This window comes from Rhinoderma darwinii, chromosome 2 (genome assembly GCF_050947455.1).
Source record: "Rhinoderma darwinii isolate aRhiDar2 chromosome 2, aRhiDar2.hap1, whole genome shotgun sequence".
In the NCBI taxonomy this organism is placed as follows: domain Eukaryota; kingdom Metazoa; phylum Chordata; class Amphibia; order Anura; family Rhinodermatidae; genus Rhinoderma; species Rhinoderma darwinii.
Window position 1 is genome coordinate 324,773,681 of NC_134688.1, and position 23,550 is coordinate 324,797,230.

The window sequence follows — 23,550 nt, forward strand, 5'->3', positions numbered from 1 at the left end:
TTAAACCTTTCAAACCCCTCGTTTATCCCGGCACTAGCCAGGATAAAGGAGGGGGGGATGCTGAGAGCTCACTAGAGCGAGGCTTTTAACCCAATGTTGCAATGCTGCAATTTTGGCAACTAGCTCCATCTAGTGACCAAAAATGGGTAGTATTATAAATTAGAAAAAATTTATAATATTTCCTGACTCGCGAAAAAAATAAAAAAAATTTGAACAATGTTTAATCACCCACACACTAAATGTTTAATTTTTTTTTAAAAAAACATGTTTTTCTGGCAACACATTCCCTTTAACGTCAATGGCCATTCTAAGCTGAATGTGCCTGCTCTCGTCAGATCGCAGAAATTACACAGCTTAAGGCCTCGCTAGTACCAGTGTGGGAGACTGTCTGGGAATCCGTGGTGCGGTTGCCTTTTTATTATGTCATTTAGATTTTGTTTCACAATAGATTAAATAGGACTATGGATTAAAGCAGTTATTGTCAATGGCCATTCTAAGCTGAATGTGCCTGCTCTCGTCAGATCGCAGAAGTTACACAGCTTAAGGCCTCACTAGTACCAGTGTGGGAAACTGTCTGGGAATCCGTGGTGCGGTTTAAATTTTTTTTATGTCGTTTAGATTTTGTTTCACAATCGATTAAAAAGGACTATGGATTAAAGCATTTAATGTCAATGGCCATTCTAAGCTGAATGTCCCTTCTCTCGTCAGATCGCAGAAGTTACACAGCTTAAGGCCTCGCTAGTACCAGTGTGTTAGACTGTCTGGGAATCCGTGGTGCGGTTGACTTTTTATTATGTTGTTTAGATTTTGTTTCACAATCGATTAAATAGGACTATGGATTAAAGCATTTAACGTCAATGGCCATTCTAACCTGGATGTGCATGCTCTCGTCAGATCGCAGAAGTTACACAGCTTAAGGTCTCGCTAGTACCAGTGTGGGAGACTGTCTGGGAATCCGTGGTGCGGTTGACTTTTTATTATGTTGTTTAGATTTTGTTTCACAATAGATTAAATAGGACTATGGATTAAGGCTTTTAATGTCAATGGCCATTCTAAACTGAATGTGCCTGCTCTCGTCAGATCGCAGAAGTTACACAGCTTAAGGCCTCGCTAGTACCAGTGTGGGAGACTGTCTGGGAATCCGTGGTGCGGTTGCCTTTTTATTATGTCATTTAGATTTTGTTTCACAATAGATTAAATAGGACTATGGATTAAAGCAGTTATTGTCAATGGCCATTCTAAGCTGAATGTGCCTGCTCTCGTCAGATCGCAGAAGTTACACAGCTTAAGGCCTCACTAGTACCAGTGTGGGAAACTGTCTGGGAATCCGTGGTGCGGTTTAAATTTTTTTTATGTCGTTTAGATTTTGTTTCACAATCGATTAAAAAGGACTATGGATTAAAGCATTTAATGTCAATGGCCATTCTAAGCTGAATGTCCCTTCTCTCGTCAGATCGCAGAAGTTACACAGCTTAAGGCCTCGCTAGTACCAGTGTGTTAGACTGTCTGGGAATCCGTGGTGCGGTTGACTTTTTATTATGTTGTTTAGATTTTGTTTCACAATCGATTAAATAGGACTATGGATTAAAGCATTTAACGTCAATGGCCATTCTAACCTGGATGTGCATGCTCTCGTCAGATCGCAGAAGTTACACAGCTTAAGGTCTCGCTAGTACCAGTGTGGGAGACTGTCTGGGAATCCGTGGTGCGGTTGACTTTTTATTATGTTGTTTAGATTTTGTTTCACAATAGATTAAATAGGACTATGGATTAAGGCTTTTAATGTCAATGGCCATTCTAAACTGAATGTGCCTGCTCTCGTCAGATCGCAGAAGTTACACAGCTTAAGGCCTCGCTAGTACCAGTGTGGGAGACTGTCTGGGAATCCGTGGTGCGGTTGCCTTTTTATTATGTCATTTAGATTTTGTTTCACAATAGATTAAATAGGACTATGGATTAAAGCAGTTATTGTCAATGGCCATTCTAAGCTGAATGTGCCTGCTCTCGTCAGATCGCAGAAGTTACACAGCTTAAGGCCTCACTAGTACCAGTGTGGGAAACTGTCTGGGAATCCGTGGTGCGGTTTAAATTTTTTTTATGTCGTTTAGATTTTGTTTCACAATCGATTAAAAAGGACTATGGATTAAAGCATTTAATGTCAATGGCCATTCTAAGCTGAATGTCCCTTCTCTCGTCAGATCGCAGAAGTTACACAGCTTAAGGCCTCGCTAGTACCAGTGTGGGAGACTGTCTAAGAATCCGTGGTGCGGTTGACTTTTTATTATGTTGTTTAGATTTTGTTTCACAATAGATTAAATAGGACTATGGATTAAGGCTTTTAACGTCAATGGCCATTCTAAGCTGAATGTGCCTGCTCTCGTCAGATAGCAGAAGTTACACAGCTTAAGGCCACGCTAGTACCAGTGTGGGAGACTGTCTGGGAATCCGTGGGTGCGGTTGACTTTTTATTATGTCGTTTAGAATTCTTTTCACAATCGATTAAAAATAATAATAAACGAAAGCTTTAAAAGTTAATAGCCATTCTAAGCTTAAATGTGCCTTTTCTCGTCAAATCACAGATATATAACACTTTAAGGCCTTGCTAGTACGAGTGTGAGAGACTGTCTTTGGAATCCGTGGTGCGGTTGACTTTTTATTATGTCGTTTAGATTTTGTTTCACAATCGATTAAAAAGGACTATGGATTAAAACATTTAATGTCAATTGCAATTCTAAGCTGCATGTGCCTGCTCTCGTCAGATTGCAGTAGTTACACAGCTTAAGGCCTCGCTAGTACCAGTGTGGGAGACTGTCTGGTAATCCGTGGTGCAGTTGACTTTTTATTATGTCGTTTCGATTTGTTTCACAATCGATTAAAATGGACTATGGATTAAAGCATTTATTGTCAATGGCCATTCTAAGCTGAATGTGCCTGCTCTCGTGAGTTCGCAGAAGTTACACAGCTTAAGGCCTTGCTAGTACCGTGTGGGAGACTGTCTGGGAATCCATGGTGCGGTTGACTTTTTATTATGTCGTTTAGAATTTGTTTCACAATCGATTAAAAATAATAATAAACTAAAGCTTTAAAAGTTAATAGCTATTCTAAGCTTAAATGTGCCTTTTCTCGTCAAATCGCAGATATATAACACTTTAAGGCCTCGCTAGTACCAGTGTGGGAGACTGTCTGGGAATCCGTGGTGCGGTTGACTTTTTATTATGTTTAGATTTTGTTTCACAATAGATTAAATAGGACTATTTATTAAGGCTTTAAATGTCAATGTCCATTCTAAGCTGAATGTGCCTGCTCTCGTCAGATCGCAGAAGTTACACAGCTTAAGGCCTCGCTAGTACCAGTGTGGGAGACTGTCTGGGAATCAGTGGTGCGGTTGACTTTTTATTATGTCGTTTAGATTTTGTTTCACAATCGATTAAAAAGGACTATGGATTAAGCATTTAATGTCAATGGCCATTCTAAGCTGAATATCCCTGCTCTCGTCAGATCGCAGAAGTTACACAGCTTAAGGCCTCGCTAGTACCAGTGTGGGAGACTGTCTGGGAATCAGTGGTGCGGTTGACTTTTTATTATGTTGTTTAGATTTTGTTTCACAATAGATTAAATAGGACTATGGATTAAGGCTTTTAATGGCAATGGCCATTCTAAGCTGAATGTGCCTGCTCTCGTCAGATCGCAGAAGTTACACAGCTTAAGGCCTCGTTAGTACCAGTGTGGGAGACTGTCTGGGAATCCGTGGTGCGGTTGACTTTTTATTATGTCGTTTAGATTTTGTTTCACAATCGATTAAAGAGGACTATGGATTAAAGCATTTAATGTCAATGGCCATTCTAAGCTGAATGTGCCTGCTCTCGTCAGATCGCAGAAGTTACACAGCTTAAGGCCTCGCTAGTACCAGTGTGGGAGACTGTCTGGGAATCCGTGGTGCGGTTGACTTTTTATTATGTCGTTTAGATTTTGTTTCACAATAGATTAAATAGGACTATGGATTAAAGCATTTAACGTCAATGGCCATTCTAAGCTGAATGTGCCTGCTCTCGTCAGAACGCAGAAGTTACACAGCTTAAGGCCTCGCTAGTACCAGCGTTGGAGACTGTCTGGGAATCCGTGGTGCGGTTGAATTTTTATTATGTCGTTTAGATTTTGTTTCAGAATCGATTAAAAAGGACTATGGATTAAAGCATTTAATGTCAATGGCCATTCTAAGCTGAATGTCCCTGCTCTCGTCAGATCGCAGAAGTTACACAGCTTAAGGCCTCGCTAGTACCAGTGTGGGAGACTGTCTGGGAATCCGTGGTGCGGTTGACTTTTTATTATGTTGTTTAGATTTTGTTTCACAATAGATTAAATAGGACTGTGGATTAAGGCTTTTAATGTCAATGGCCATTCTAAGCTGAATGTGCCTGCTCTCGTCAGATCGCAGAGGTTACTCAGCTTAAGGCCTCGCTAGTACCAGTGTGGGAGACTGTCTGGGAATTCGTGGTGCGGTTGACTTTTTATTATGTCGTTTAGATTTTGTTTCAAAATCGATTAAAAAGGACTATGGATTAAAGCATTTAATGTCAATGGCCATTCTAAGCTGAATGTGCCTGCTCTCGTTAGATCGCAGAAGTTACACAGCTTAACGCCTCGCTAGTACCAGTGTGGGAGACTGTCTGGGAATCCGTGGTGCGGTTGACTTTTTATTATGTCGTTTAGATTTTGTTTCACAATCGATTAAAAAGGACTATGAATTAAAGCATTTAATGTCAATGGCCATTCTAAGCTGAATGTGCCTGCTCTCGTCAGATCGCAGAAGTTACACAGCTTAAGGCCTCGCTAGTACCAGTGTGGGAGACTGTCTGGGAATCCGTGGTGCGGTTGACTTTTTATTATGGCGTTTAGATTTTGTTTCACAATCGATTAAAAAGGACTATGGATTAAAGCACTTAATGTCAATGGCCATTCTAAGCTGAATGTGCCTGCTCTCGTTAGATCACAGAAGTTACACAGCTTAACGCCTCGCTAGTACCAGTGTGGGAGACTGTCTGGGAATCCGTGGTGCGGTTGACTTTTTATTATGTCGTTTAGATTTTGTTTCACAATAGATTAAATAGGACTATGGATTAAAGCATTTAACGTCAATGGCAATTCTAAGCTGAATGTGCTTGCTCTCGTCAGATCGCAGAAGTTACACAGCTTAAGGCCTCGCTAGTACCAGTGTGGGAGACTGTCTGGGAATCCGTGGTGTGGTTGAATTTTTATTATGTCGTTTAGATTTTGTTTCACAATCGATTAAAAAGGACTATGGATTAAAGCATTTAATGTCAATGGCCATTCTAAGCTGAATGTCCCTACTCTCGTCAGATCGCAGAAGTTACACAGCTTAAGACCTCGCTAGTACCAGTGTGGGAGACTGTCTGGGAATCCGTGGTGCGGTTGACTTTTTATTATGTCGTTTAGATTTTGTTTCACAATCGATTAAAAAGGACTATGGATTAAAGCATTTAAAGTCAATGGCCATTCTAAGCTCAATGTGCCTGCTCTCGTCAGATCGCAGAAGTTACACAGCTTAAGGCCTCGCTAGTACCAGTGTGGGAGACTGTCTGGGAATCCGTGGTGCGGTTGACTTATTATTATGTCGTTTAGATTTTGTTTCACAATCGATTAAAAAGGACTATGGATTAAAGCATTTAATGTTAATGGCCATTCTAAGCTGAATGTGCCTGCTCTCGTCAGATCGCAGAAGTTACACAGCTTAAGGCCTCGCTAGTACCAGTGTGGGAGACTGTCTGGGAATCCGTGGTGCGGTTGACTTTTTATTATGTCGTTTAGATTTTGTTTCACAATAGATTAAATAGGACTATGGATTAAAGCATTTAACGACAATGGCCATTCTAAGCTGAATGTGCTTTCTCTCGTCAGAACGCAGAAGTTACACAGCTTAAGGCCTCGCTAGTACCAGTGTGGGAGACTGTCTGGGAATCCGTGGTGCGGTTGAATTTTTATTATGTCGTTTAGATTTTGTTTCACAATCGATTAAAAAGGACTATGGATTAAAGCATTTAAGGTCAATGGCCATTCTAAGCTGAATGTCCCTGCTCTCGTTAGATCGCAGAAGTTACACATCTTAAGGCCTCGCTAGTACCAGTGTGGGAGACTGTCTGGTAATCCGTGGTGTGGTTGACTTTTTATTATGTCGTTTAGATTTTGTTTCACAATCGATTAAAAAGGACTATGGATTAAAGCATTTAACGTCAATGGCCATTCTAAGCTGAATGTCCCTGCTCTCGTCAGATCGCAGAAGTTACACAGCTTAAGGCCTCGCTAGTACCAGTGTGGGAGACTGTCTGGGAATCCGTGGTGCGGTTGACTTTTTATTATGTCGTTTAGATTTTGTTTCACAATCGATTAAAAAGGACTATGGATTAAAGCATTTAATGTCAATGGCCATTCTAAGCTGAATGTGCATTCTCTCGTCAGAACGCAGAAGTTACACAGCTTAAGGCCTCGCAAGTACCAGTGTGGGAGACTGTCTGGGAATCCGTGGTGCGGTTGAATTTTTATTATGTCGTTTAGATTTTGTTTCACAATCGATTAAAAAGGACTATGGATTAAAGCATTTAATGTCAATGGCCATTCTAAGCTGAATGTCCCTGCTCTCGTCAGATCGCAGAAGTTACACAGCTTAAGGCCTCGCTAGTACCAGTGTGGGAGACTGTCTGGTAATCCGTGGTGTGGTTGACTTTTTATTATGTCGTTTAGATTTTGTTTCACAATCGATTAAAAAGGACTATGGATTAAAGCATTTAACGTCAATGGCCATTCTAAGCTGAATGTCCCTGCTCTCGTCAGATCGCAGAAGTTACACAGCTTAAGGCCTCGCTAGTACCAGTGTGGGAGACTGTCTGGGAATCCGTGGTGCGGTTGACTTTTTATTATGTCGTTTAGATTTTGTTTCACAATCGATTAAAAAGGACTGTGGATTAAAGCATTTAATGTCAATGGCCATTCTAAGCTGAATGTGCCTTCTCTCGTCAGATCGCAGAAGTTACACAGCTTAAGGCCTCGCTAGTACCAGTGTGGGAGACTGGCTGGGAATCCGTGGTGCGGTTGACTTTTTATTATGTCGTTTAGATTTTGTTTCACAATCGATTAAAAAGGACTATGGATTAAAGCATTTAATGTCAATGGCCATTCTAAGCTGAATGTGCCTGCTCTCGTCAGATCGCAGAAGTTACACAGCTTAAGGCCTCGCTAGTACCAGTGTGGGAGACTGTCTGGGAATCCGTGGTGCGGTTGACTTTTTATTATGTCGTTTAGATTTTGTTTCACAATAGATTAAATAGGACTATGGATTAAAGCATTTAATGTTAATGGCCATTCTAAGCTGAATGTCCCTGCTCTCGTCAGATCGCAGAAGTTACACAGCTTAAGGCCTCGCTAGTACCAGTGTGGGAGACTGTCTGGGAATCCGTGGTGCGGTTGACTTTTTATTATGTTGTTTAGATTTTGTTTCACAATAGATTAAATAGGACTATGGATTAAGGCTTTTAATGTCAATGGCCATTCTAAGCTGAATGTGCCTGCTCTCGTCAGATCGCAGAAGTTACACAGCTTAAGGCCTCGCTAGTACCAGTGTGGGAGACTGTCTGGGAATCCGTGGTGCGGTTGAATTTTTATTATGTCGTTTAGATTTTGTTTCACAATCGATTAAAAAGGACTATGGATTAAAGCATTTAATGTCAATGGCCATTCTAAGCTGAATGTCCCTGCTCTCGTCAGATTGCAGAAGTTACACAGCTTAAGGCCTCGCTAGTACCAGTGTGGGAGACTGTCTGGGAATCCGTGGTGCGGTTGCCTTTTTATTATGTCGTTTAGATTTTGTTTCACAATCGATTAAAAAGGACTATGGATTAAAGCATTTAATGTCAATGGCCATTCTAAGCTGAATGTGCCTGCTCTCGTCAGATCGCAGAAGTTACACAGCTTAAGGCCTCGCTAGTACCAGTGTGGGAGACTGTCTGGGAATCCGTGGTGCGGTTGACTTTTTATTATGTCATTTAGATTTTGTTTCACAATAGATTAAATAGGACTATGGATTAAAGCATTTAAAGTCAATGGCCATTCTAAGCTCAATGTGCCTGCTCTCGTCAGAACGCAGAAATTACACAGCTTAAGGCCTCGCTAGTACCAGTGTGGGAGACTGTCTGGGAATCCGTGGAGCGGTTGACTTTTTATTATGTCGTTTAGATTTTGTTTCACAATCGATTAAAAAGGACTATGGATTAAAGCATTTAATGTCAATGGCCATTCTAAGCTGAATGTGCCTGCTCTCGTCAGATTGCAGAAGTTACACAGCTTAAGGCCTCGCTAGTGCCAGTGTGGGAGACTGTCTGGGAATCCGTGATGCGGTTGACTTTTTATTATGTCGTTTAGATTTTGTTTCACAATAGATTAAATAGGACTATGGATTAAAGCATTTAAAGTCAATGGCCATTCTAAGCTGAATGTGCCTGCTCTGGTCAGAACGCAGAAGTTACACAGCTTAAGGCCTCGCTAGTACCAGTGTGGGAGACTGTCTGGGAATCCGTGGTGCAGTTGAATTTTTATTATGTCGTTTAGATTATGTTTCACAATAGATTAAATAGGACTATGGATTAAAGCATTTAAAGTCAATGGCCATTCTAAGCTGAATGTGCCTGCTCTCGTCAGATCGCAGAAGTTACACAGCTTAAGGCCTCGCTAGTACCAGTGTGGGAGACTGTCTGGGAATCCGTGGTGCGGTTGAATTTTTATTATGTCGTTTAGATTTTGTTTCACAATCGATTAAAAAGGACTATGGATTAAAGCATTTAATGTCAATGGCCATTCTAAGCTGAATGTCCCTGCTCTCGTCAGATCGCAGAAGTTACACAGCTTAAGGCCTCACTACTACCAGTGTGGGAGACTGTCTTGGAATCCGTGGTGCGGTTGACTTTTTATTATGTCGTTTAGATTTTGTTTCACAATCGATTAAAAAGGACTATGGATTAAAACATTTAATGTCAATGGCCATTCTAAGCTGAATGTGCATGCTCTCGTCAGATCGCAGAAGTTACACAGCTTAAGGCCTCGCTAGTACCAGTGTGGGAGACTGTCTGGGAATCCGTGGTGCGGTTGACTTTTTATTATGTCGTTTAGATTTTGTTTCACAATCGATTAAAAAGGACTATGGATTAAAGCATTTATTGTCAATGGCCATTCTAAGCTGAATGTGCCTGCTCTCGTCAGATCGCAGAAGTTACACAGCTTAAGGACTCGCTAGTACCAGTGTGGGAGACTGTCTCGGAATCCGTGGTGCGGCTGACTTTTTATTATGTCGTTTAGATTTTGTTTCACAATAGATTAAATAGGACTATGGATTAAGGTTTTTGATGTCAATGGCCATTCTAAGCTGAATGTACCTGCTCTCGTCAGATCGCAGAAGTTACACAGCTTAAGGCCTCGCTTGTACCAGTGTGGGAGACTGTCTGGGAATCCGTGGTGCGGTTGACTTTTTATTATGTCGTTTAGATTTTGTTTCACAATCGATTAAAAAGGACTATGGATTAAAGCATTTATTGTCACTTGCCATTCTAAGCTGAATGTGCCTGCTCTCGTCAGATCGCAGAAGTTACACAGCTTAAGGCCTCGCTAGTACCAGTGTGGGAGACTGTCTGGGAATCCGTGGTGCGGTTGACTTTTTATTATGTCGTTTAGATTTTGTTTCACAATCGATTAAAGAGGACTATGGATTAAAGCATTTAATGTCAATGGCCATTCTAAGCTGAATGTACCTGTCTCGTCAGATTGCAGAAGTTACACAGCTTAAGGCCTCGCTAGTACCAGTGTGGGAGACTGTCTGGGAATTCGTGGTGCGGTTGACTTTTTATTATGTCGTTTAGATTTTGTTTCACAATCGATTAAAAAGGACTATGGATTAAATCATTTAATGTCAATGGCCATTCTAAGCTGAATGTGCCTGCTCTCGTTAGATCGCAGAAGTTACACAGCTTAAGGCCTCGCTAGTACCAGTGTGGGAGACTGTCTGGGAATACGTGGTGCTGTTGAATTTTTATCATGTCGTTTAGATTTTGTTTCACAATCGATTAAAAAGGACTATGGATTAAAGCGTTTAATGTCAATGGCCATTCTAAGCTGAATGTCCCTGCTCTCGTCAGATCGCAGAAGTTACACAGCTTAAGGCCTTGCTAGTACCAGTGTGGGAGACTGTCTGGGAATCCGTGGTGTGGTTGACTTTTTATTATGTTGTTTAGATTTTGTTTCACAATAGATTAAATAGGACTATGGATTAAGGCTTTTAATGTCAATGGCCATTCTAAGCTGAATGTGCCTGTTCTCGTCAGATCGCAGAAGTTACACAGCTTAAGGCCTCGCTAGTACCAGTGTGGGAGACTGTCTGGGAATCCGTGGTGCGGTTGTCTTTTTATTATGTCGTTTAGATTTTGTTTCACAATCGATTAAAAAGGACTATGGATTAAAACATTTAATGTCAATGGCCATTCTAAACTGAATGTGCCTTCTCTCGTTAGATCACAGAAGTTACACAGCTTAACGCCTCGCTAGTACCAGTGTGGGAGACTGTCTGGGAATCCGTGGTGCGGTTGACTTTTTATTATGTTGTTTAGATTTTGTTTCACAATCGATTAAATAGGACTATGGATTAAAGCATTTAACGTCAATGGCCATTCTAAGCTGAATGTGCCTGCTCTCGTCAGAACGCAGAAGTTACACAGCTTAAGGCCTCGCTAGTACCAGTGTGGGAGACTGTCTGGGAATCCGTGGTGCGGTTGACTTTTTATTATGTCGTTTAGATTTTGTTTCACAATCGATTAAAAAGGATTATGGATTAGAGCATTTAATGTCAATGGCCATTCTAAGCTGAATGTGCCTGCTCTCGTTAAATCGCAGAAGTTACACAGCTTAACGCCTCGCTAGTACCAGTTTGGGAGACTGTCTGGGAATCCGTGGTGCGGTTGACTTTTTATTATGTCGTTTAGATTTTGTTTCACAATAGATTAAATAGGACTATGGATTAAAGCATTTAAAGGAACAGTGTCATCACAAATAATTTTTTTATATGTTAAAGATGTTAGTGCCTTAATATAAACGTTTATTTTCATTTGTGTGTTTGTGTTTTACTGTTTCTTATTTTTGCACTTTTTCTTTCCTATGGGGGCTGCCATTTTTTGTTCCATTTCTGTGTGTGTCGATTAACGACACACACAGACATGGAATACGGCAGCCACAGTCCCATAGGGACTGCGAACGGCTCCCGTCCCATTGACTGCCGTGTACGGCGTCTGTGTGGGAACTGCGCATGCGCCGCTCCCACACAGTCCTATTCGAAATTGGCGCCGTCCGGCACCATTTTCCTGTGGACCGGAAGTCGCGGCCGGACAGTAATATTACTACTTCCGGTCGCGGCTTCCGGACTTGTGCACATGGAACAGCGGCAGCAAAGGGAGCGGACGGGCCGGAGGGAGCCGCGGCGGCAGGAGCAGGTAAGAGATTTCAATGTATGTTAGTGTTTGTGTGTGTTTACTACTGTATGTAAACCTACTACACTGTGGGTTACCTCAAAAAATGGCGACACACAGTGTAGGAGGTTAAACCTTTCAAACCCCTCGTTTATCCCGGCACTAGCCAGGATAAAGGAGGGGGGGATGCTGAGAGCTCACTAGAGCGAGGGCTTTTAACCCAATGTTGCAATGCTGCAATTTTTGGAACTAGCTCCATCTAGTGACCAAAAATGGGTAGTATTATAAATTAGAAAAAATTTATAATATTTCCTGACTCGCGAAAAAAATAAAAAAAATTTGAACAATGTTTAATCACCCACACACTAAATGTTTAATTTTTTAAAAAAAAACATGTTTTTCTGGCAACACATTCCCTTTAATGTCAATGGCCATTCTAAGCTGAATGTGCCTGCTCTCGTCAGATCGCAGAAGTTACACAGCATAAGGCCTCGCTAGTACCAGTGTGGGAGACTGTCTGGGAATCCGTGGTGCGGTTGACTTTTTATTATGTCGTTTAGATTTTGTTTCACAATCGATTAAAAAGGACTATGGATTAAAGCATTTAATGTCAATGGCCGTTCTAAGCTGAATGTGCCTGCTCTCGTCAGATCGCAGAAGTTACACAGCTTAAGGCCTCGCTAGTACCAGTGTGGGAGACTGTCTGGGAATCCGTGGTGCGGTTGCCTTTTTATTATGTCATTTAGATTTTGTTTCACAATAGATTAAATAGGACTATGGATTAAAGCAGTTATTGTCAATGGCCATTCTAAGCTGAATGTGCCTGCTCTCGTCAGATCGCAGAAGTTACACAGCTTAAGGCCTCACTAGTACCAGTGTGGGAAACTGTCTGGGAATCCGTGGTGCGGTTTAAATTTTTTTTATGTCGTTTAGATTTTGTTTCACAATCGATTAAAAAGGACTATGGATTAAAGCATTTAATGTCAATGGCCATTCCAAGCTGAATGTCCCTTCTCTCGTCAGATCGCAGAAGTTACACAGCTTAAGGCCTCGCTAGTACCCGTGTGGGAGACTGTCTGGGAATCCGTGGTGCGGTTGACTTTTTATTATGTTGTTTAGATTTTGTTTCACAATCGATTAAATAGGACTATGGATTAAAGCATTTAATGTCAATGGCCATTCTAACCTGAATGTGCATGCTCTCGTCAGATCGCAGAAGTTACACAGCTTAAGGCCTCACTAGTACCAGTGTGGGAAACTGTCTGGGAATCCGTGGTGCGGTTGACTTTTTATTATGTCGTTTAGATTTTGTTTCACAATAGATTAAATAGGACTATGGATTAAAGCATTTAATGTCAATGGCCATTCTAAGCTGAATGTCCCTGCTCTCGTCAGATCGCAGAAGTTACACAGCTTAAGGCCTCGCTAGTACCAGTGTGGGAGACTGTCTGGGAATCCGTGGTGCGGTTGTCTTTTTATTATGTCGTTTAGATTTTGTTTCACAATCGATTAAAAAGGACTATGGATTAAAACATTTAATGTCAAAGGCCATTCTAAACTGAATGTGCCTGCTCTCGTTAGATCACAGAAGTTACACAGCTTAACGCCTCGCTAGTACCAGTGTGGGAGACTGTCTGGGAATCCGTTGTGCGGTTGACTTTTTATTATGTTGTTTAGATTTTGTTTCACAATCGATTAAATAGGACTATGGATTAAAGCATTTAACGTCAATGGCCATTCTAAGCTGAATGTGCCTGCTCTCGTCAGAACGCAGAAGTTACACAGCTTAAGGCCTCGCTAGTACCAGTGTGGGAGACTGTCTGGGAATCCGTGGTGCGGTTGACTTTTTATTATGTCGTTTAGATTTTGTTTCACAATCGATTAAAAAGGATTATGGATTATAGCATTTAACGTCAATGGCAATTCTAAGCTGAATGTGCCTGCTCTCGTCAGATCGCAGAAGTTACACAGCTTAAGGCCTCGCTAGTACCAGTGTGGCAGACTGTCTGGGAATCCGTGGTGCGGTTGACTTTTTATTATGTCGTTTAGATTTTGTTTCACAATAGATTAAATAGGACTATGGATTAAAGCATTTAACGACAATGGCCATTCTAAGCTGAATGTTCCTTCTCTCGTCAGAACGCAGAAGTTACACAGCTTAAGGCCTCGCTAGTACCAGTGTGGGAGACTGTCTGGGAATCCGTGGTGCGGTTGAATTTTTATTATGTCGTTTAGATTTTGTTTCACAATCGATTAAAAAGGACTATGGATTAAAGCATTTAATGTCAATGGCCATTCTAAGCTGAATGTCCCTGCTCTCGTCAGATCGCAGAAGTTACACAGCTTAAGGCCTCGCTAGTACCAGTGTGGGAGACTGTCTGGGAATCCGTGGTGCGGTTGACTTTTTATTATGTCGTTTAGATTTTGTTTCACAATCGATTAAAATGGACTATGGATTAAAGCATTTAATGTCAATGGCCATTCTAAGCTGAATGTGCCTGCTCTCGTCAGATCGCAGAAGTTACACAGCTTAAGGCCTCGCTAGTACCAGTGTGGGAGACTGTCTGGGAATCCGTGGTGCGGTTGACTTTTTATTATGTCGTTTAGATTTTGTTTCACAATAGATTAAATAGGACTATGGATTAAAGCATTTAATGTCAATGGCCCTTCTAAGCTGAATGTCCCTGCTCTCGTCAGATCGCAGAAGTTACACAGCTTAAGGCCTCGCTAGTACCAGTGTGGGAGACTGTCTGGGAATCCGTGGTGCGGTTGACTTTTTATTATGTTGTTTAGATTTTGTTTCACAATAGATTAAATAGGACTATGGATTAAGGCTTTTAATGTCAATGGCCATTCTGAGCTGAATGTGCCTGCTCTCGTCAGATCGCAGAAGTTACACAGCTTAAGGCCTCGCTAGTACCAGTGTGGGAGACTGTCTGGGAATCCGTGGTGCAGTTGAATTTTTATTATGTCGTTTAGATTTTGTTTCACAATCGATTAAAAAGGACTATGGATTAAAGCATTTAATGTCAATGGCCATTCTAAGCTGAATGTCCCTGCTCTCGTCAGATCGCAGAAGTTACACTGCTTAAGGCCTCGCTAGTACCAGTGTGGGAGACTGTCTGGGAATCCGTGGTGCGGTTGCCTTTTTATTATGTCGTTTAGATTTTGTTTCACAATTGATTAAAAAGGACTATGGATTAAAGCATTTAATGTCAATGGCCATTCTAAGCTGAATGTGCCTGCTCTCGTCAGGTCGCAGAAGTTACACAGCTTAAGGCCTCGCTAGTACCAGTGTGGGAGACTGTCTGGGAATCCGTGGTGCGGTTGACTTTTTATTATGTCATTTAGATTTTGTTTCACAATAGATTAAATAGGACTATGGATTAAAGCATTTAAAGTCAATGGCCATTCTAAGCTCAATGTGCCTGCTCTCGTCAGAACGCAGAAATTACACAGCTTAAGGCCTCGCTAGTACCAGTGTGGGAGACTGTCTGGGAATCCGTGGAGCGGTTGACTTTTTATTATGTCGTTTAGATTTTGTTTCACAATCGATTAAAAAGGACTATGGATTAAAGTATTTAATGTCAATGGCCATTCTAAGCTGAATGTGCCTGCTCTCGTCAGATCGCAGAAGTTACACAGCTTAAGGCCTCGCTAGTGCCAGTGTGGGAGACTGTCTGGGAATCCGTGGTGCGGTTTACTTTTTATTATGTCGTTTAGATTTTGTTTCACAACAGTTTAAATAGGACTATGGATTAAAGCATTTAACGTCAATGGCCATTCTAAGCTGAATGTGCCTGCTCTCGTCAGAACGCAGAAGTTACACAGCTTAAGGCCCCGCTAGTACCAGCGTTGGAGACTGTCTGGGAATCCGTGGTGTGGTTGAATTTTTATTATGTCGTTTAGATTTTGTTTCACAATCGATTAAAAAGGACTATGGATTAAAGCATTTAGTGTCAATGGCCATTCTAAGCTGAATGTGCCTGCTCTCGTCAGATCGCAGAAGTTACACAGTTTAAGGCCTCGCTAGTACCAGTGTGGGAGACTGTCTGGGAGTCCGTGGAGCGGTTGAATTTTTATTATGTCGTTTAGATTTTGTTTCACAATCGATTAAATAGGACTATGGATTAAAGCATTTAACGTCAATAGCCATTCTAAGCTGAATGTGCCTGCTCTCGTCAGAACGCAGAAGTTACACAGTTTAAGGCCTCGCTAGTACCAGTGTGGGAGACTGTCTGGGAGTCCGTGGAGCGGTTGAATTTTTATTATGTCGTTTAGATTTTGTTTCACAATCGATTAAAAAGGACTATGGATTAAAGCATTTAATGTCAATGGCCATTCTAAGCTGAATGTCCCTGCTCTCGTCAGATCGCAGAAGTTACACAGCTTAAGGCCTCGCTAGTACCAGTGTGGGAGACTGTCTGGGAATCCGTGGTGCGGTTGACTTTTTATTATGTCGTTTAGATTTTGTTTCACAATCGATTAAAAAGGACTATGGATTAAAGCATTTAATGTCAATGGCTATTCTAAGCTGAATGTCCCTGCTCTCGTCAGATCGCAGAAGTTACACAGCTTAAGGCCTCGCTAGTACCAGTGTGGGAGACTGTCTGGGAATCCGTGGTGCGGTTGACTTTTTATTATGTCGTTTAGATTTTGTTTCACAATCGATTAAATAGGACTATGGATTAAAGTATTTAACGTCAATGGCCATTCTAAGCTGAATGTGCCTGCTCTCGTCAGATCGCAGAAGTTACACAGCTTAAGGCCTCGCTAGTACCAGTGTGGGAGACTGTCTGGGAATCCGTGGTGCGCTTGACTTTTTATTATGTTGTTTAGATTTTGTTTCACAATAGATTAAATAGGACTATGGATTAAGGCTTTTAATGTCAATGGCCATTCTAAGCTGAATGTGCCTGCTCTCGTCAGATCGCAGAAGTTACACAGCTTAAGGCCTCGCAAGTACCAGTGTGGGAGACTGTCTGGGAATCCGTGGTGCGGTTGACTTTATATTATGTCGTTTAGATTTTGTTTCACAATCGATTAAAAAGGACTATGGATTAAAGCATTTAATGTAAATGGCCATTCTAAGCTGAATGTCCCTGCTCTCGTCATATCGCAGAAGTTACACAGCTTAAGGCCTCGCTAGTACCAGTGTGGGAGACTGTCTGGGAATCCGTGGTGCGGTTGACTTTTTATTATGTCGTTTAGATTATGTTTCACAATAGATTAAATAGGACTATGGATTAAAGCATTTAACGTCAATAGCCATTCTAAGCTGAATGTGCCTGCTCTCGTCAGAACGCAGAAGTTACACAGCTTAAGGCCTCGCTAGTACCAGTGTGGGAGACTGTCTGGGAATCCGTGGTGCGGTTGAAATTTTATTATGTCGTTTAGATTTTGTTTCACAATCGATTAAAAAGGACTATGGATTAAAGCATTTAATGTCAATGGCCATTCCAAGCTGAATGTCCCTGCTCTCGTCAGATCGCAGAAGTTACACAGCTTAAGGCCTCGCTAGTACCTGTGTGGGAGACTGTCTGGGAATCCGTGGTGCGGTTGACTTTTTATTATGTCGTTTAGATTATGTTTCACAATAGATTAAATAGGACTATGGATTAAAGCCTTTAATGTCAATGGCTATTCTAAGCTGAATGTGCCTGCTCTCGTCAAATCGCAGAAGTTACACAGCTTAAGACCTCGCTAGTACCAGTGTGGGAGACTGTCTGGGAATCCGTGGTGCGGTTGCCTTTTTATTATGTCGTTTAGATTTTGTTTCACAATCGATTAAAAAGGACTACGGATTAAAGCATTTAATGTCAATGGCCATTCTAAGCTGAATGTCCCTGCTCTCGTCAGATCGCAGAAGTTACACAGCTTAAGGCCTCGCTAGTACCAGTGTGGGAGACTGTCTGGGAATCCATGGTGCGGTTGACTTTTTATTATGTCGTTTAGATTTTGTTTCACAATCGATTAAAAAGGACTATGGATTAAAGCATTTAATGTCAATGGCCATTCTAAGCTGAATGTGCCTGCTCTCGTCAGATCGCAGAAGTTACACAGCTTAAGGCCTCGCTAGTACCTGTGTGGGAGACTGTCTGGGAATCCGTGGTGCGGTTGACTTTTTATTATGTCGTTTAGATTTTGTTTCACAATAGATTAAATAGGACTATGGATTAAAGCATTTAACGTCAATGGCCATTCTAAGCTGAATGTGCCTGCTCTCGTCAGATCGCAGAAGTTACACAGCTTAAGGCCTCGCTAGTACCAGTGTGGGAGACTGTCTGGGAATCCGTGGTGCGGTTGACTTTTTATTATGTCGTTTAGATTTTGTTTCACAATCGATTAAAAAGGACTATGGATTAAAGCATTTAATGTCTATGGCCATTCTAAGCTGAATGTCCCTGCTCTCGTCAGATCGCAGAAGTTACACAGCTTAAGGCCTCACTAGGACCAGTGTGGGAGACTGTCTGGGAATCCGTGGTGCGGTTGACTTTTTATTATGTCGTTTAGATTTTGTTTCACAATCGATTAAAAAGTACTATGGATTAAAGGATTTAATGTCAATGGCCATTCTAAGCTGAATGTGCCTGCTCTCGTCAGATCGCAGAAATTACACAGCTTAAGGCCTCGCTAGTACCAGTGTGGGAGACTGTCTGGGAATCCGTGGTGCGGTTGACTTTTTATTATGTCGTTTAGATTTTGTTTCACAATAGATTAAATAGGACTATGGATTAAAGCATTTAACGTCAATGGCCATTCTAAGCTGAATGTGCCTCCTCTGGTCAGAACGCAGAAGTTACACAGCTTAAGGCCTCGCTAGTACCAGTGTGGGAGACTGTCTGGGAATCTGTGGTGCGGTTGACTTTTTATTATGTCGTTTAGATTTTGTTTCACAATAGATTAAATAGGACTATGGATTAAAGCATTTAACGTCAATGGCCATTCTAAGCTGAATGTGCCTGCTCTCGTCAGATCGCAGAAGTTACACAGCTTAAGGCCTCGCTAGTACCAGTGTGGGAGACTGTCTGGGAATCCATGGTGCGGTTGACTTTTTATTATGTCGTTTAGATTTTGTTTCACAATCGATTAAAAAGGACTATGGATTAAAGCATTTAATGTCAATGGCCATTCTAAGCTGAATGTGCCTGCTCTCGTCAGATCGCAGAAGTTACACAGCTTAAGGCCTCGCTAGTACCTGTGTGGGAGACTGTCTGGGAATCCGTGGTGCGGTTGACTTTTTATTATGTCGTTTAGATTTTGTTTCACAATAGATTAAATAGGACTATGGATTAAAGCATTTAACGTCAATGGCCATTCTAAGCTGAATGTGCCTGCTCTCGTCAGATCGCAGAAGTTACACAGCTTAAGGCCTCGCTAGTACCAGTGTGGGAGACTGTCTGGGAATCCGTGGTGCGGTTGACTTTTTATTATGTCGTTTAGATTTTGTTTCACAATCGATTAAAAAGGACTATGGATTAAAGCATTTAATGTCTATGGCCATTCTAAGCTGAATGTCCCTGCTCTCGTCAGATCGCAGAAGTTACACAGCTTAAGGCCTCACTAGGACCAGTGTGGGAGACTGTCTGGGAATCCGTGGTGCGGTTGACTTTTTATTATGTCGTTTAGATTTTGTTTCACAATCGATTAAAAAGTACTATGGATTAAAGGATTTAATGTCAATGGCCATTCTAAGCTGAATGTGCCTGCTCTCGTCAGATCGCAGAAATTACACAGCTTAAGGCCTCGCTAGTACCAGTGTGGGAGACTGTCTGGGAATCCGTGGTGCGGTTGACTTTTTATTATGTCGTTTAGATTTTGTTTCACAATAGATTAAATAGGACTATGGATTAAAGCATTTAACGTCAATGGCCATTCTAAGCTGAATGTGCCTCCTCTGGTCAGAACGCAGAAGTTACACAGCTTAAGGCCTCGCTAGTACCAGTGTGGGAGACTGTCTGGGAATCTGTGGTGCGGTTGACTTTTTATTATGTCGTTTAGATTTTGTTTCACAATAGATTAAATAGGACTATGGATTAAAGCATTTAACGTCAATGGCCATTCTAAGCTGAATGTGCCTGCTCTCGTCAGATCGCAGAAGTTACACAGCTTAAGGCCTCGCTAGTACCAGTGTGGGAGACTGTCTGGGAATCCGTGGTGCGGTTGCATTTTTATTATGTCGTTTAGATTTTGTTTCACAATAGATTAAATAGGACTATGGATTAAGGTTTTTGATGTCAATGGCCATTCTAAGCTGAATGTACCTGCTCTCGTCAGATCGCAGAAGTTACACAGCTTAAAGCCTCGCTAGTACCAGTGTGGGAGGCTGTCTGGGAATCTGTGGTGCGGTTGACTTTTTATTATGTCGTTTAGATTTTGTTTCACAATAGATTAAATAGGACTATGGATTAAAGCATTTAACGTCAATGGCCATTCTAAGCTGAATGTGCCTGCTCTCGTCAGATCGCAGAAGTTACACAGCTTAAGGCCTCGCTAGTACCAGTGTGGGAGACTGTCTGGGAATCCGTGGTGCGGTTGCATTTTTATTATGTCGTTTAGATTTTGTTTCACAATAGATTAAATAGGACTATGGATTAAGGTTTTTGATGTCCATGGCCATTCTAAGCTGAATGTACCTGCTCTCGTCAGATCGCAGAAGTTACACAGTTTAAGGCCTCGCTAGTACCAGTGTGGGAGACTGTCTGGGAATCCGTGGTGCGGTTGACTTTTTATTATGGCGTTTAGATTTTGTTTCACAATAGATTAAATAGGACTATGGATTAAAGCATTTAACGACAATGGCCATTCTAAGCTGAATGTGCCTTCTCTCGTCAGAACGCAGAAGTTACACAGCTTAAGGCCTCGCTAGTACCAGTGTGGGAGACTGTCTGGGAGTCCGTGGAGCGGTTGAATTTTTATTATGTCGTTTAGATTTTGTTTCACAATCGATTAAAAAGGACTATGGATTAAAGCATTTAATGTCAATGGCCATTCTAAGCTGAATGTCCCTGCTCTCGTCAGATCGCAGAAGTTACACAGCTTAAGGCCTCGCTAGTACCAGTGTGGGAGACTGTCTGGGAATCCGTGGTGTGGTTGACTTTTTATTATGTCGTTTAGATTTTGTTTCACAATCGATTAAAAAGGACTATGGATTAAAGCATTTAATGTCAATGGCCATTCTAAGCTGAATGTCCCTGCTCTCGTCAGATCGCAGAAGTTACACAGCTTAAGGCCTCGCTAGTACCAGTGTGGGAGACTGTCTGGGAATCCGTGGTGCGGTTGACTTTTTATTATGTCGTTTAGATTTTGTTTCACAATCGATTAAATAGGACTATGGATTAAAGCATTTAACGTCAATGGCCATTCTAAGCTGAATGTGCCTGCTCTCGTCAGATCGCAGAAGTTACACAGCTTAAGGCCTCGCTAGTACCAGTGTGGGAGACTGTCTGGGAATCCGTGGTGCGGTTGACTTTTTATTATGTTGTTTAGATTTTGTTTCACAATAGATTAAATAGGACTATGGATTAAGGCTTTTAATGTCAATGGCCATTCTAAGCTGAATGTGCCTGCTCTCGTCAGATCGCAGAAGTTACACAGCTTAAGGCCTCGCAAGTACCAGTGTGGGAGACTGTCTGGGAATCCGTGGTGCGGTTGACTTTATATTATGTCGTTTAGATTTTGTTTCACAATCGATTAAAAAGGACTATGGATTAAAGCATTTAATGTAAATGGCCATTCTAAGCTGAATGTCCCTGCTCTCGTCATATCGCAGAAGTTACACAGCTTAAGGCCTCGCTAGTACCAGTGTGGGAGACTGTCTGGGAATCCGTGGTGCGGTTGACTTTTTATTATGTCGTTTAGATTATGTTTCACAATAGATTAAATAGGACTATGGATTAAAGCATTTAACGTCAATAGCCATTCTAAGCTGAATGTGCCTGCTCTCGTCAGAACGCAGAAGTTACACAGCTTAAGGCCTCGCTAGTACCAGTGTGGGAGACTGTCTGGGAATCTGTGGTGCGGTTGAATTTTTATTATGTCGTTTAGATTTTGTTTCACAATCGATTAAAAAGGACTATGGATTAAAGCATTTAATGTCAATGGCCATTCCAAGCTGAATGTCCCTGCTCTCGTCAGATCGCAGAAGTTACACAGCTTAAGGCCTCGCTAGTACCTGTGTGGGAGACTGTCTGGGAATCCGTGGTGCGGTTGCCTTTTTATTATGTCGTTTAGATTTTGTTTCACAATAGATTAAATAGGACTATGGATTAAAGGATTTAACGTCAATGGCCATTCTAAGCTGAATGTGCCTGCTCTCATCAGATCGCAGAAGTTACACAGCTTAAGTCCTCGCTAGTACCAGTGTGGGAGACTGTCTGGGAATCCGTGGTGCGGTTGCATTTTTATTATGTCGTTTAGATTTTGTTTCACAATCGATTAAAAAGGACTATGGATTAAAGCATTTAATGTCAATGGCCATTCTAAGCTGAATGTCCCTGCTCTCGTCAGATCGCAGAAGTTACACAGCTTAAGGCCTCGCTAGTACCAGTGTGGGAGACTGTCTGGGAATCCATGGTGCGGTTGACTTTTTATTATGTCGTTTAGATTTTGTTTCACAATCGATTAAAAAGGACTATGGATTAAAGCATTTAATGTCAATGGCCATTCTAAGCTGAATGTGCCTGCTCTCGTCAGATCGCAGAAGTTACACAGCTTAAGGCCTCGCTAGTACCAGTGTGGGAGACTGTCTGGGAATCCGTGGTGCGGTTGACTTTTTATTATGTCGTTTAGATTTTGTTTCACAATAGATTAAATAGGACTATGGATTAAAGCATTTAACGTCAATGGCCATTCTAAGCTGAATGTGCCTGCTCTCGTCAGATCGCAGAAGTTACACAGCTTAAGGCCTCGCTAGTACCAGTGTGGGAGACTGTCTGGGAATCCGTGGTGCGGTTGACTTTTTATTATGTCGTTTAGATTTTGTTTCACAATCGATTAAAAAGGACTATGGATTAAAGCATTTAATGTCTATGGCCATTCTAAGCTGAATGTCCCTGCTCTCGTCAGATCGCAGAAGTTACACAGCTTAAGGCCTCACTAGGACCAGTGTGGGAGACTGTCTGGGAATCCGTGGTGCGGTTGACTTTTTATTATGTCGTTTAGATTTTGTTTCACAATCGATTAAAAAGTACTATGGATTAAAGGATTTAATGTCAATGGCCATTCTAAGCTGAATGTGCCTGCTCTCGTCAGATCGCAGAAATTACACAGCTTAAGGCCTCGCTAGTACCAGTGTGGGAGACTGTCTGGGAATCCGTGGTGCGGTTGACTTTTTATTATGTCGTTTAGATTTTGTTTCACAATAGATTAAATAGGACTATGGATTAAAGCATTTAACGTCAATGGCCATTCTAAGCTGAATGTGCCTCCTCTGGTCAGAACGCAGAAGTTACACAGCTTAAGGCCTCGCTAGTACCAGTGTGGGAGACTGTCTGGGAATCTGTGGTGCGGTTGACTTTTTATTATGTCGTTTAGATTTTGTTTCACAATAGATTAAATAGGACTATGGATTAAAGCATTTAACGTCAATGGCCATTCTAAGCTGAATGTGCCTGCTCTCGTCAGATCGCAGAAGTTACACAGCTTAAGGCCTCGCTAGTACCAGTGTGGGAGACTGTCTGGGAATCCGTGGTGCGGTTGCATTTTTATTATGTCGTTTAGATTTTGTTTCACAATAGATTAAATAGGACTATGGATTAAGGTTTTTGATGTCAATGGCCATTCTAAGCTGAATGTACCTGCTCTCGTCAGATCGCAGAAGTTACACAGCTTAAAGCCTCGCTAGTACCAGTGTGGGAGGCTGTCTGGGAATCCGTGGTGCGGTTGACTTTTTATTATGTCGTTTAGATTTTGTTTCACAATCGATTAAAAAGGACTATGGATTAAAGCATTTGATGTCAATGGCAATTCTAAGCTGAATGTGCCTGCTCTCGTTAGATCGCAGAAGTTACACAGCTTAACGCCTCACTAGTACCAG

General features: G+C 41.7%; 95 pseudogenes; all 95 read left to right on the top strand.

Annotated features, from left to right (window-relative positions):
- Positions 1-294: 294 nt before the first annotated feature.
- Positions 295-413, top strand: LOC142744280 (5S ribosomal RNA; annotated as a pseudogene).
- Positions 414-480: 67 nt separating this feature from the next.
- LOC142747003 (5S ribosomal RNA) lies at positions 481-599 on the top strand (annotated as a pseudogene).
- A 440-nt stretch (positions 600-1,039) lies between these two features.
- On the top strand, positions 1,040-1,158 carry LOC142745714 (5S ribosomal RNA; annotated as a pseudogene).
- Positions 1,159-1,225: 67 nt separating this feature from the next.
- On the top strand, positions 1,226-1,344 carry LOC142747004 (5S ribosomal RNA; annotated as a pseudogene).
- A 440-nt stretch (positions 1,345-1,784) lies between these two features.
- On the top strand, positions 1,785-1,903 carry LOC142745716 (5S ribosomal RNA; annotated as a pseudogene).
- Positions 1,904-1,970: 67 nt separating this feature from the next.
- LOC142747006 (5S ribosomal RNA) lies at positions 1,971-2,089 on the top strand (annotated as a pseudogene).
- Positions 2,090-2,343: 254 nt separating this feature from the next.
- LOC142746154 (5S ribosomal RNA) lies at positions 2,344-2,463 on the top strand (annotated as a pseudogene).
- Positions 2,464-2,903: 440 nt separating this feature from the next.
- On the top strand, positions 2,904-3,021 carry LOC142746687 (5S ribosomal RNA; annotated as a pseudogene).
- Positions 3,022-3,272: 251 nt separating this feature from the next.
- On the top strand, positions 3,273-3,391 carry LOC142746109 (5S ribosomal RNA; annotated as a pseudogene).
- A 66-nt stretch (positions 3,392-3,457) lies between these two features.
- LOC142745148 (5S ribosomal RNA) lies at positions 3,458-3,576 on the top strand (annotated as a pseudogene).
- Positions 3,577-3,643: 67 nt separating this feature from the next.
- On the top strand, positions 3,644-3,762 carry LOC142744339 (5S ribosomal RNA; annotated as a pseudogene).
- A 67-nt stretch (positions 3,763-3,829) lies between these two features.
- On the top strand, positions 3,830-3,948 carry LOC142745925 (5S ribosomal RNA; annotated as a pseudogene).
- Positions 3,949-4,015: 67 nt separating this feature from the next.
- LOC142745273 (5S ribosomal RNA) lies at positions 4,016-4,134 on the top strand (annotated as a pseudogene).
- A 67-nt stretch (positions 4,135-4,201) lies between these two features.
- LOC142743970 (5S ribosomal RNA) lies at positions 4,202-4,320 on the top strand (annotated as a pseudogene).
- A 67-nt stretch (positions 4,321-4,387) lies between these two features.
- LOC142745250 (5S ribosomal RNA) lies at positions 4,388-4,506 on the top strand (annotated as a pseudogene).
- A 67-nt stretch (positions 4,507-4,573) lies between these two features.
- LOC142746166 (5S ribosomal RNA) lies at positions 4,574-4,692 on the top strand (annotated as a pseudogene).
- A 67-nt stretch (positions 4,693-4,759) lies between these two features.
- LOC142745936 (5S ribosomal RNA) lies at positions 4,760-4,878 on the top strand (annotated as a pseudogene).
- A 67-nt stretch (positions 4,879-4,945) lies between these two features.
- On the top strand, positions 4,946-5,064 carry LOC142747198 (5S ribosomal RNA; annotated as a pseudogene).
- Positions 5,065-5,131: 67 nt separating this feature from the next.
- LOC142746984 (5S ribosomal RNA) lies at positions 5,132-5,250 on the top strand (annotated as a pseudogene).
- A 67-nt stretch (positions 5,251-5,317) lies between these two features.
- On the top strand, positions 5,318-5,436 carry LOC142746613 (5S ribosomal RNA; annotated as a pseudogene).
- A 67-nt stretch (positions 5,437-5,503) lies between these two features.
- LOC142745056 (5S ribosomal RNA) lies at positions 5,504-5,622 on the top strand (annotated as a pseudogene).
- Positions 5,623-5,689: 67 nt separating this feature from the next.
- LOC142744152 (5S ribosomal RNA) lies at positions 5,690-5,808 on the top strand (annotated as a pseudogene).
- Positions 5,809-6,247: 439 nt separating this feature from the next.
- On the top strand, positions 6,248-6,366 carry LOC142743971 (5S ribosomal RNA; annotated as a pseudogene).
- A 253-nt stretch (positions 6,367-6,619) lies between these two features.
- LOC142746645 (5S ribosomal RNA) lies at positions 6,620-6,738 on the top strand (annotated as a pseudogene).
- Positions 6,739-6,805: 67 nt separating this feature from the next.
- LOC142743972 (5S ribosomal RNA) lies at positions 6,806-6,924 on the top strand (annotated as a pseudogene).
- Positions 6,925-6,991: 67 nt separating this feature from the next.
- On the top strand, positions 6,992-7,110 carry LOC142746448 (5S ribosomal RNA; annotated as a pseudogene).
- A 67-nt stretch (positions 7,111-7,177) lies between these two features.
- On the top strand, positions 7,178-7,296 carry LOC142745949 (5S ribosomal RNA; annotated as a pseudogene).
- Positions 7,297-7,363: 67 nt separating this feature from the next.
- LOC142744500 (5S ribosomal RNA) lies at positions 7,364-7,482 on the top strand (annotated as a pseudogene).
- A 67-nt stretch (positions 7,483-7,549) lies between these two features.
- LOC142744794 (5S ribosomal RNA) lies at positions 7,550-7,668 on the top strand (annotated as a pseudogene).
- A 67-nt stretch (positions 7,669-7,735) lies between these two features.
- On the top strand, positions 7,736-7,854 carry LOC142746158 (5S ribosomal RNA; annotated as a pseudogene).
- A 67-nt stretch (positions 7,855-7,921) lies between these two features.
- Positions 7,922-8,040, top strand: LOC142745960 (5S ribosomal RNA; annotated as a pseudogene).
- Positions 8,041-8,107: 67 nt separating this feature from the next.
- On the top strand, positions 8,108-8,226 carry LOC142745582 (5S ribosomal RNA; annotated as a pseudogene).
- A 253-nt stretch (positions 8,227-8,479) lies between these two features.
- Positions 8,480-8,598, top strand: LOC142746206 (5S ribosomal RNA; annotated as a pseudogene).
- Positions 8,599-8,665: 67 nt separating this feature from the next.
- Positions 8,666-8,784, top strand: LOC142744795 (5S ribosomal RNA; annotated as a pseudogene).
- Positions 8,785-8,851: 67 nt separating this feature from the next.
- On the top strand, positions 8,852-8,970 carry LOC142746743 (5S ribosomal RNA; annotated as a pseudogene).
- Positions 8,971-9,037: 67 nt separating this feature from the next.
- On the top strand, positions 9,038-9,156 carry LOC142745175 (5S ribosomal RNA; annotated as a pseudogene).
- A 253-nt stretch (positions 9,157-9,409) lies between these two features.
- On the top strand, positions 9,410-9,528 carry LOC142743783 (5S ribosomal RNA; annotated as a pseudogene).
- A 67-nt stretch (positions 9,529-9,595) lies between these two features.
- LOC142745107 (5S ribosomal RNA) lies at positions 9,596-9,714 on the top strand (annotated as a pseudogene).
- Positions 9,715-9,781: 67 nt separating this feature from the next.
- On the top strand, positions 9,782-9,899 carry LOC142747010 (5S ribosomal RNA; annotated as a pseudogene).
- Positions 9,900-9,966: 67 nt separating this feature from the next.
- Positions 9,967-10,085, top strand: LOC142744870 (5S ribosomal RNA; annotated as a pseudogene).
- A 67-nt stretch (positions 10,086-10,152) lies between these two features.
- On the top strand, positions 10,153-10,271 carry LOC142745564 (5S ribosomal RNA; annotated as a pseudogene).
- Positions 10,272-10,338: 67 nt separating this feature from the next.
- LOC142745011 (5S ribosomal RNA) lies at positions 10,339-10,457 on the top strand (annotated as a pseudogene).
- Positions 10,458-10,710: 253 nt separating this feature from the next.
- Positions 10,711-10,829, top strand: LOC142743917 (5S ribosomal RNA; annotated as a pseudogene).
- Positions 10,830-11,936: 1,107 nt separating this feature from the next.
- Positions 11,937-12,055, top strand: LOC142745150 (5S ribosomal RNA; annotated as a pseudogene).
- A 67-nt stretch (positions 12,056-12,122) lies between these two features.
- On the top strand, positions 12,123-12,241 carry LOC142745603 (5S ribosomal RNA; annotated as a pseudogene).
- Positions 12,242-12,308: 67 nt separating this feature from the next.
- LOC142747007 (5S ribosomal RNA) lies at positions 12,309-12,427 on the top strand (annotated as a pseudogene).
- A 254-nt stretch (positions 12,428-12,681) lies between these two features.
- On the top strand, positions 12,682-12,800 carry LOC142747232 (5S ribosomal RNA; annotated as a pseudogene).
- A 67-nt stretch (positions 12,801-12,867) lies between these two features.
- On the top strand, positions 12,868-12,986 carry LOC142744674 (5S ribosomal RNA; annotated as a pseudogene).
- Positions 12,987-13,239: 253 nt separating this feature from the next.
- LOC142743929 (5S ribosomal RNA) lies at positions 13,240-13,358 on the top strand (annotated as a pseudogene).
- A 67-nt stretch (positions 13,359-13,425) lies between these two features.
- On the top strand, positions 13,426-13,544 carry LOC142745797 (5S ribosomal RNA; annotated as a pseudogene).
- A 253-nt stretch (positions 13,545-13,797) lies between these two features.
- LOC142743973 (5S ribosomal RNA) lies at positions 13,798-13,916 on the top strand (annotated as a pseudogene).
- Positions 13,917-13,983: 67 nt separating this feature from the next.
- Positions 13,984-14,102, top strand: LOC142745972 (5S ribosomal RNA; annotated as a pseudogene).
- Positions 14,103-14,169: 67 nt separating this feature from the next.
- Positions 14,170-14,288, top strand: LOC142745256 (5S ribosomal RNA; annotated as a pseudogene).
- Positions 14,289-14,355: 67 nt separating this feature from the next.
- LOC142745077 (5S ribosomal RNA) lies at positions 14,356-14,474 on the top strand (annotated as a pseudogene).
- A 67-nt stretch (positions 14,475-14,541) lies between these two features.
- LOC142746023 (5S ribosomal RNA) lies at positions 14,542-14,660 on the top strand (annotated as a pseudogene).
- A 67-nt stretch (positions 14,661-14,727) lies between these two features.
- Positions 14,728-14,846, top strand: LOC142744477 (5S ribosomal RNA; annotated as a pseudogene).
- Positions 14,847-14,913: 67 nt separating this feature from the next.
- On the top strand, positions 14,914-15,032 carry LOC142745583 (5S ribosomal RNA; annotated as a pseudogene).
- Positions 15,033-15,099: 67 nt separating this feature from the next.
- Positions 15,100-15,218, top strand: LOC142746333 (5S ribosomal RNA; annotated as a pseudogene).
- A 67-nt stretch (positions 15,219-15,285) lies between these two features.
- LOC142746262 (5S ribosomal RNA) lies at positions 15,286-15,404 on the top strand (annotated as a pseudogene).
- A 67-nt stretch (positions 15,405-15,471) lies between these two features.
- LOC142746936 (5S ribosomal RNA) lies at positions 15,472-15,590 on the top strand (annotated as a pseudogene).
- Positions 15,591-15,657: 67 nt separating this feature from the next.
- LOC142746704 (5S ribosomal RNA) lies at positions 15,658-15,776 on the top strand (annotated as a pseudogene).
- Positions 15,777-15,843: 67 nt separating this feature from the next.
- LOC142743974 (5S ribosomal RNA) lies at positions 15,844-15,962 on the top strand (annotated as a pseudogene).
- Positions 15,963-16,029: 67 nt separating this feature from the next.
- On the top strand, positions 16,030-16,148 carry LOC142744524 (5S ribosomal RNA; annotated as a pseudogene).
- Positions 16,149-16,215: 67 nt separating this feature from the next.
- On the top strand, positions 16,216-16,334 carry LOC142745068 (5S ribosomal RNA; annotated as a pseudogene).
- A 67-nt stretch (positions 16,335-16,401) lies between these two features.
- LOC142744057 (5S ribosomal RNA) lies at positions 16,402-16,520 on the top strand (annotated as a pseudogene).
- A 253-nt stretch (positions 16,521-16,773) lies between these two features.
- LOC142744737 (5S ribosomal RNA) lies at positions 16,774-16,892 on the top strand (annotated as a pseudogene).
- A 67-nt stretch (positions 16,893-16,959) lies between these two features.
- LOC142745364 (5S ribosomal RNA) lies at positions 16,960-17,078 on the top strand (annotated as a pseudogene).
- A 253-nt stretch (positions 17,079-17,331) lies between these two features.
- On the top strand, positions 17,332-17,450 carry LOC142745592 (5S ribosomal RNA; annotated as a pseudogene).
- A 67-nt stretch (positions 17,451-17,517) lies between these two features.
- Positions 17,518-17,636, top strand: LOC142743760 (5S ribosomal RNA; annotated as a pseudogene).
- Positions 17,637-17,703: 67 nt separating this feature from the next.
- Positions 17,704-17,822, top strand: LOC142745983 (5S ribosomal RNA; annotated as a pseudogene).
- Positions 17,823-17,889: 67 nt separating this feature from the next.
- LOC142747219 (5S ribosomal RNA) lies at positions 17,890-18,008 on the top strand (annotated as a pseudogene).
- Positions 18,009-18,075: 67 nt separating this feature from the next.
- On the top strand, positions 18,076-18,194 carry LOC142744695 (5S ribosomal RNA; annotated as a pseudogene).
- Positions 18,195-18,447: 253 nt separating this feature from the next.
- Positions 18,448-18,566, top strand: LOC142745137 (5S ribosomal RNA; annotated as a pseudogene).
- A 67-nt stretch (positions 18,567-18,633) lies between these two features.
- On the top strand, positions 18,634-18,752 carry LOC142743771 (5S ribosomal RNA; annotated as a pseudogene).
- Positions 18,753-18,819: 67 nt separating this feature from the next.
- Positions 18,820-18,938, top strand: LOC142745995 (5S ribosomal RNA; annotated as a pseudogene).
- Positions 18,939-19,005: 67 nt separating this feature from the next.
- On the top strand, positions 19,006-19,124 carry LOC142747220 (5S ribosomal RNA; annotated as a pseudogene).
- A 67-nt stretch (positions 19,125-19,191) lies between these two features.
- LOC142744706 (5S ribosomal RNA) lies at positions 19,192-19,310 on the top strand (annotated as a pseudogene).
- Positions 19,311-19,563: 253 nt separating this feature from the next.
- LOC142745785 (5S ribosomal RNA) lies at positions 19,564-19,682 on the top strand (annotated as a pseudogene).
- A 67-nt stretch (positions 19,683-19,749) lies between these two features.
- LOC142746230 (5S ribosomal RNA) lies at positions 19,750-19,868 on the top strand (annotated as a pseudogene).
- Positions 19,869-19,935: 67 nt separating this feature from the next.
- Positions 19,936-20,054, top strand: LOC142745786 (5S ribosomal RNA; annotated as a pseudogene).
- Positions 20,055-20,121: 67 nt separating this feature from the next.
- Positions 20,122-20,240, top strand: LOC142744660 (5S ribosomal RNA; annotated as a pseudogene).
- Positions 20,241-20,493: 253 nt separating this feature from the next.
- Positions 20,494-20,612, top strand: LOC142744683 (5S ribosomal RNA; annotated as a pseudogene).
- Positions 20,613-20,679: 67 nt separating this feature from the next.
- LOC142743975 (5S ribosomal RNA) lies at positions 20,680-20,798 on the top strand (annotated as a pseudogene).
- Positions 20,799-20,865: 67 nt separating this feature from the next.
- LOC142746007 (5S ribosomal RNA) lies at positions 20,866-20,984 on the top strand (annotated as a pseudogene).
- A 67-nt stretch (positions 20,985-21,051) lies between these two features.
- Positions 21,052-21,170, top strand: LOC142744058 (5S ribosomal RNA; annotated as a pseudogene).
- Positions 21,171-21,423: 253 nt separating this feature from the next.
- LOC142745217 (5S ribosomal RNA) lies at positions 21,424-21,542 on the top strand (annotated as a pseudogene).
- A 67-nt stretch (positions 21,543-21,609) lies between these two features.
- LOC142746221 (5S ribosomal RNA) lies at positions 21,610-21,728 on the top strand (annotated as a pseudogene).
- A 67-nt stretch (positions 21,729-21,795) lies between these two features.
- Positions 21,796-21,914, top strand: LOC142746591 (5S ribosomal RNA; annotated as a pseudogene).
- Positions 21,915-21,981: 67 nt separating this feature from the next.
- LOC142745594 (5S ribosomal RNA) lies at positions 21,982-22,100 on the top strand (annotated as a pseudogene).
- A 67-nt stretch (positions 22,101-22,167) lies between these two features.
- LOC142746018 (5S ribosomal RNA) lies at positions 22,168-22,286 on the top strand (annotated as a pseudogene).
- Positions 22,287-22,353: 67 nt separating this feature from the next.
- LOC142746029 (5S ribosomal RNA) lies at positions 22,354-22,472 on the top strand (annotated as a pseudogene).
- Positions 22,473-22,539: 67 nt separating this feature from the next.
- Positions 22,540-22,658, top strand: LOC142747221 (5S ribosomal RNA; annotated as a pseudogene).
- A 67-nt stretch (positions 22,659-22,725) lies between these two features.
- LOC142744717 (5S ribosomal RNA) lies at positions 22,726-22,844 on the top strand (annotated as a pseudogene).
- A 253-nt stretch (positions 22,845-23,097) lies between these two features.
- Positions 23,098-23,216, top strand: LOC142745787 (5S ribosomal RNA; annotated as a pseudogene).
- Positions 23,217-23,283: 67 nt separating this feature from the next.
- On the top strand, positions 23,284-23,402 carry LOC142745673 (5S ribosomal RNA; annotated as a pseudogene).
- The last annotated feature ends 148 nt before the right edge of the window (positions 23,403-23,550 follow it).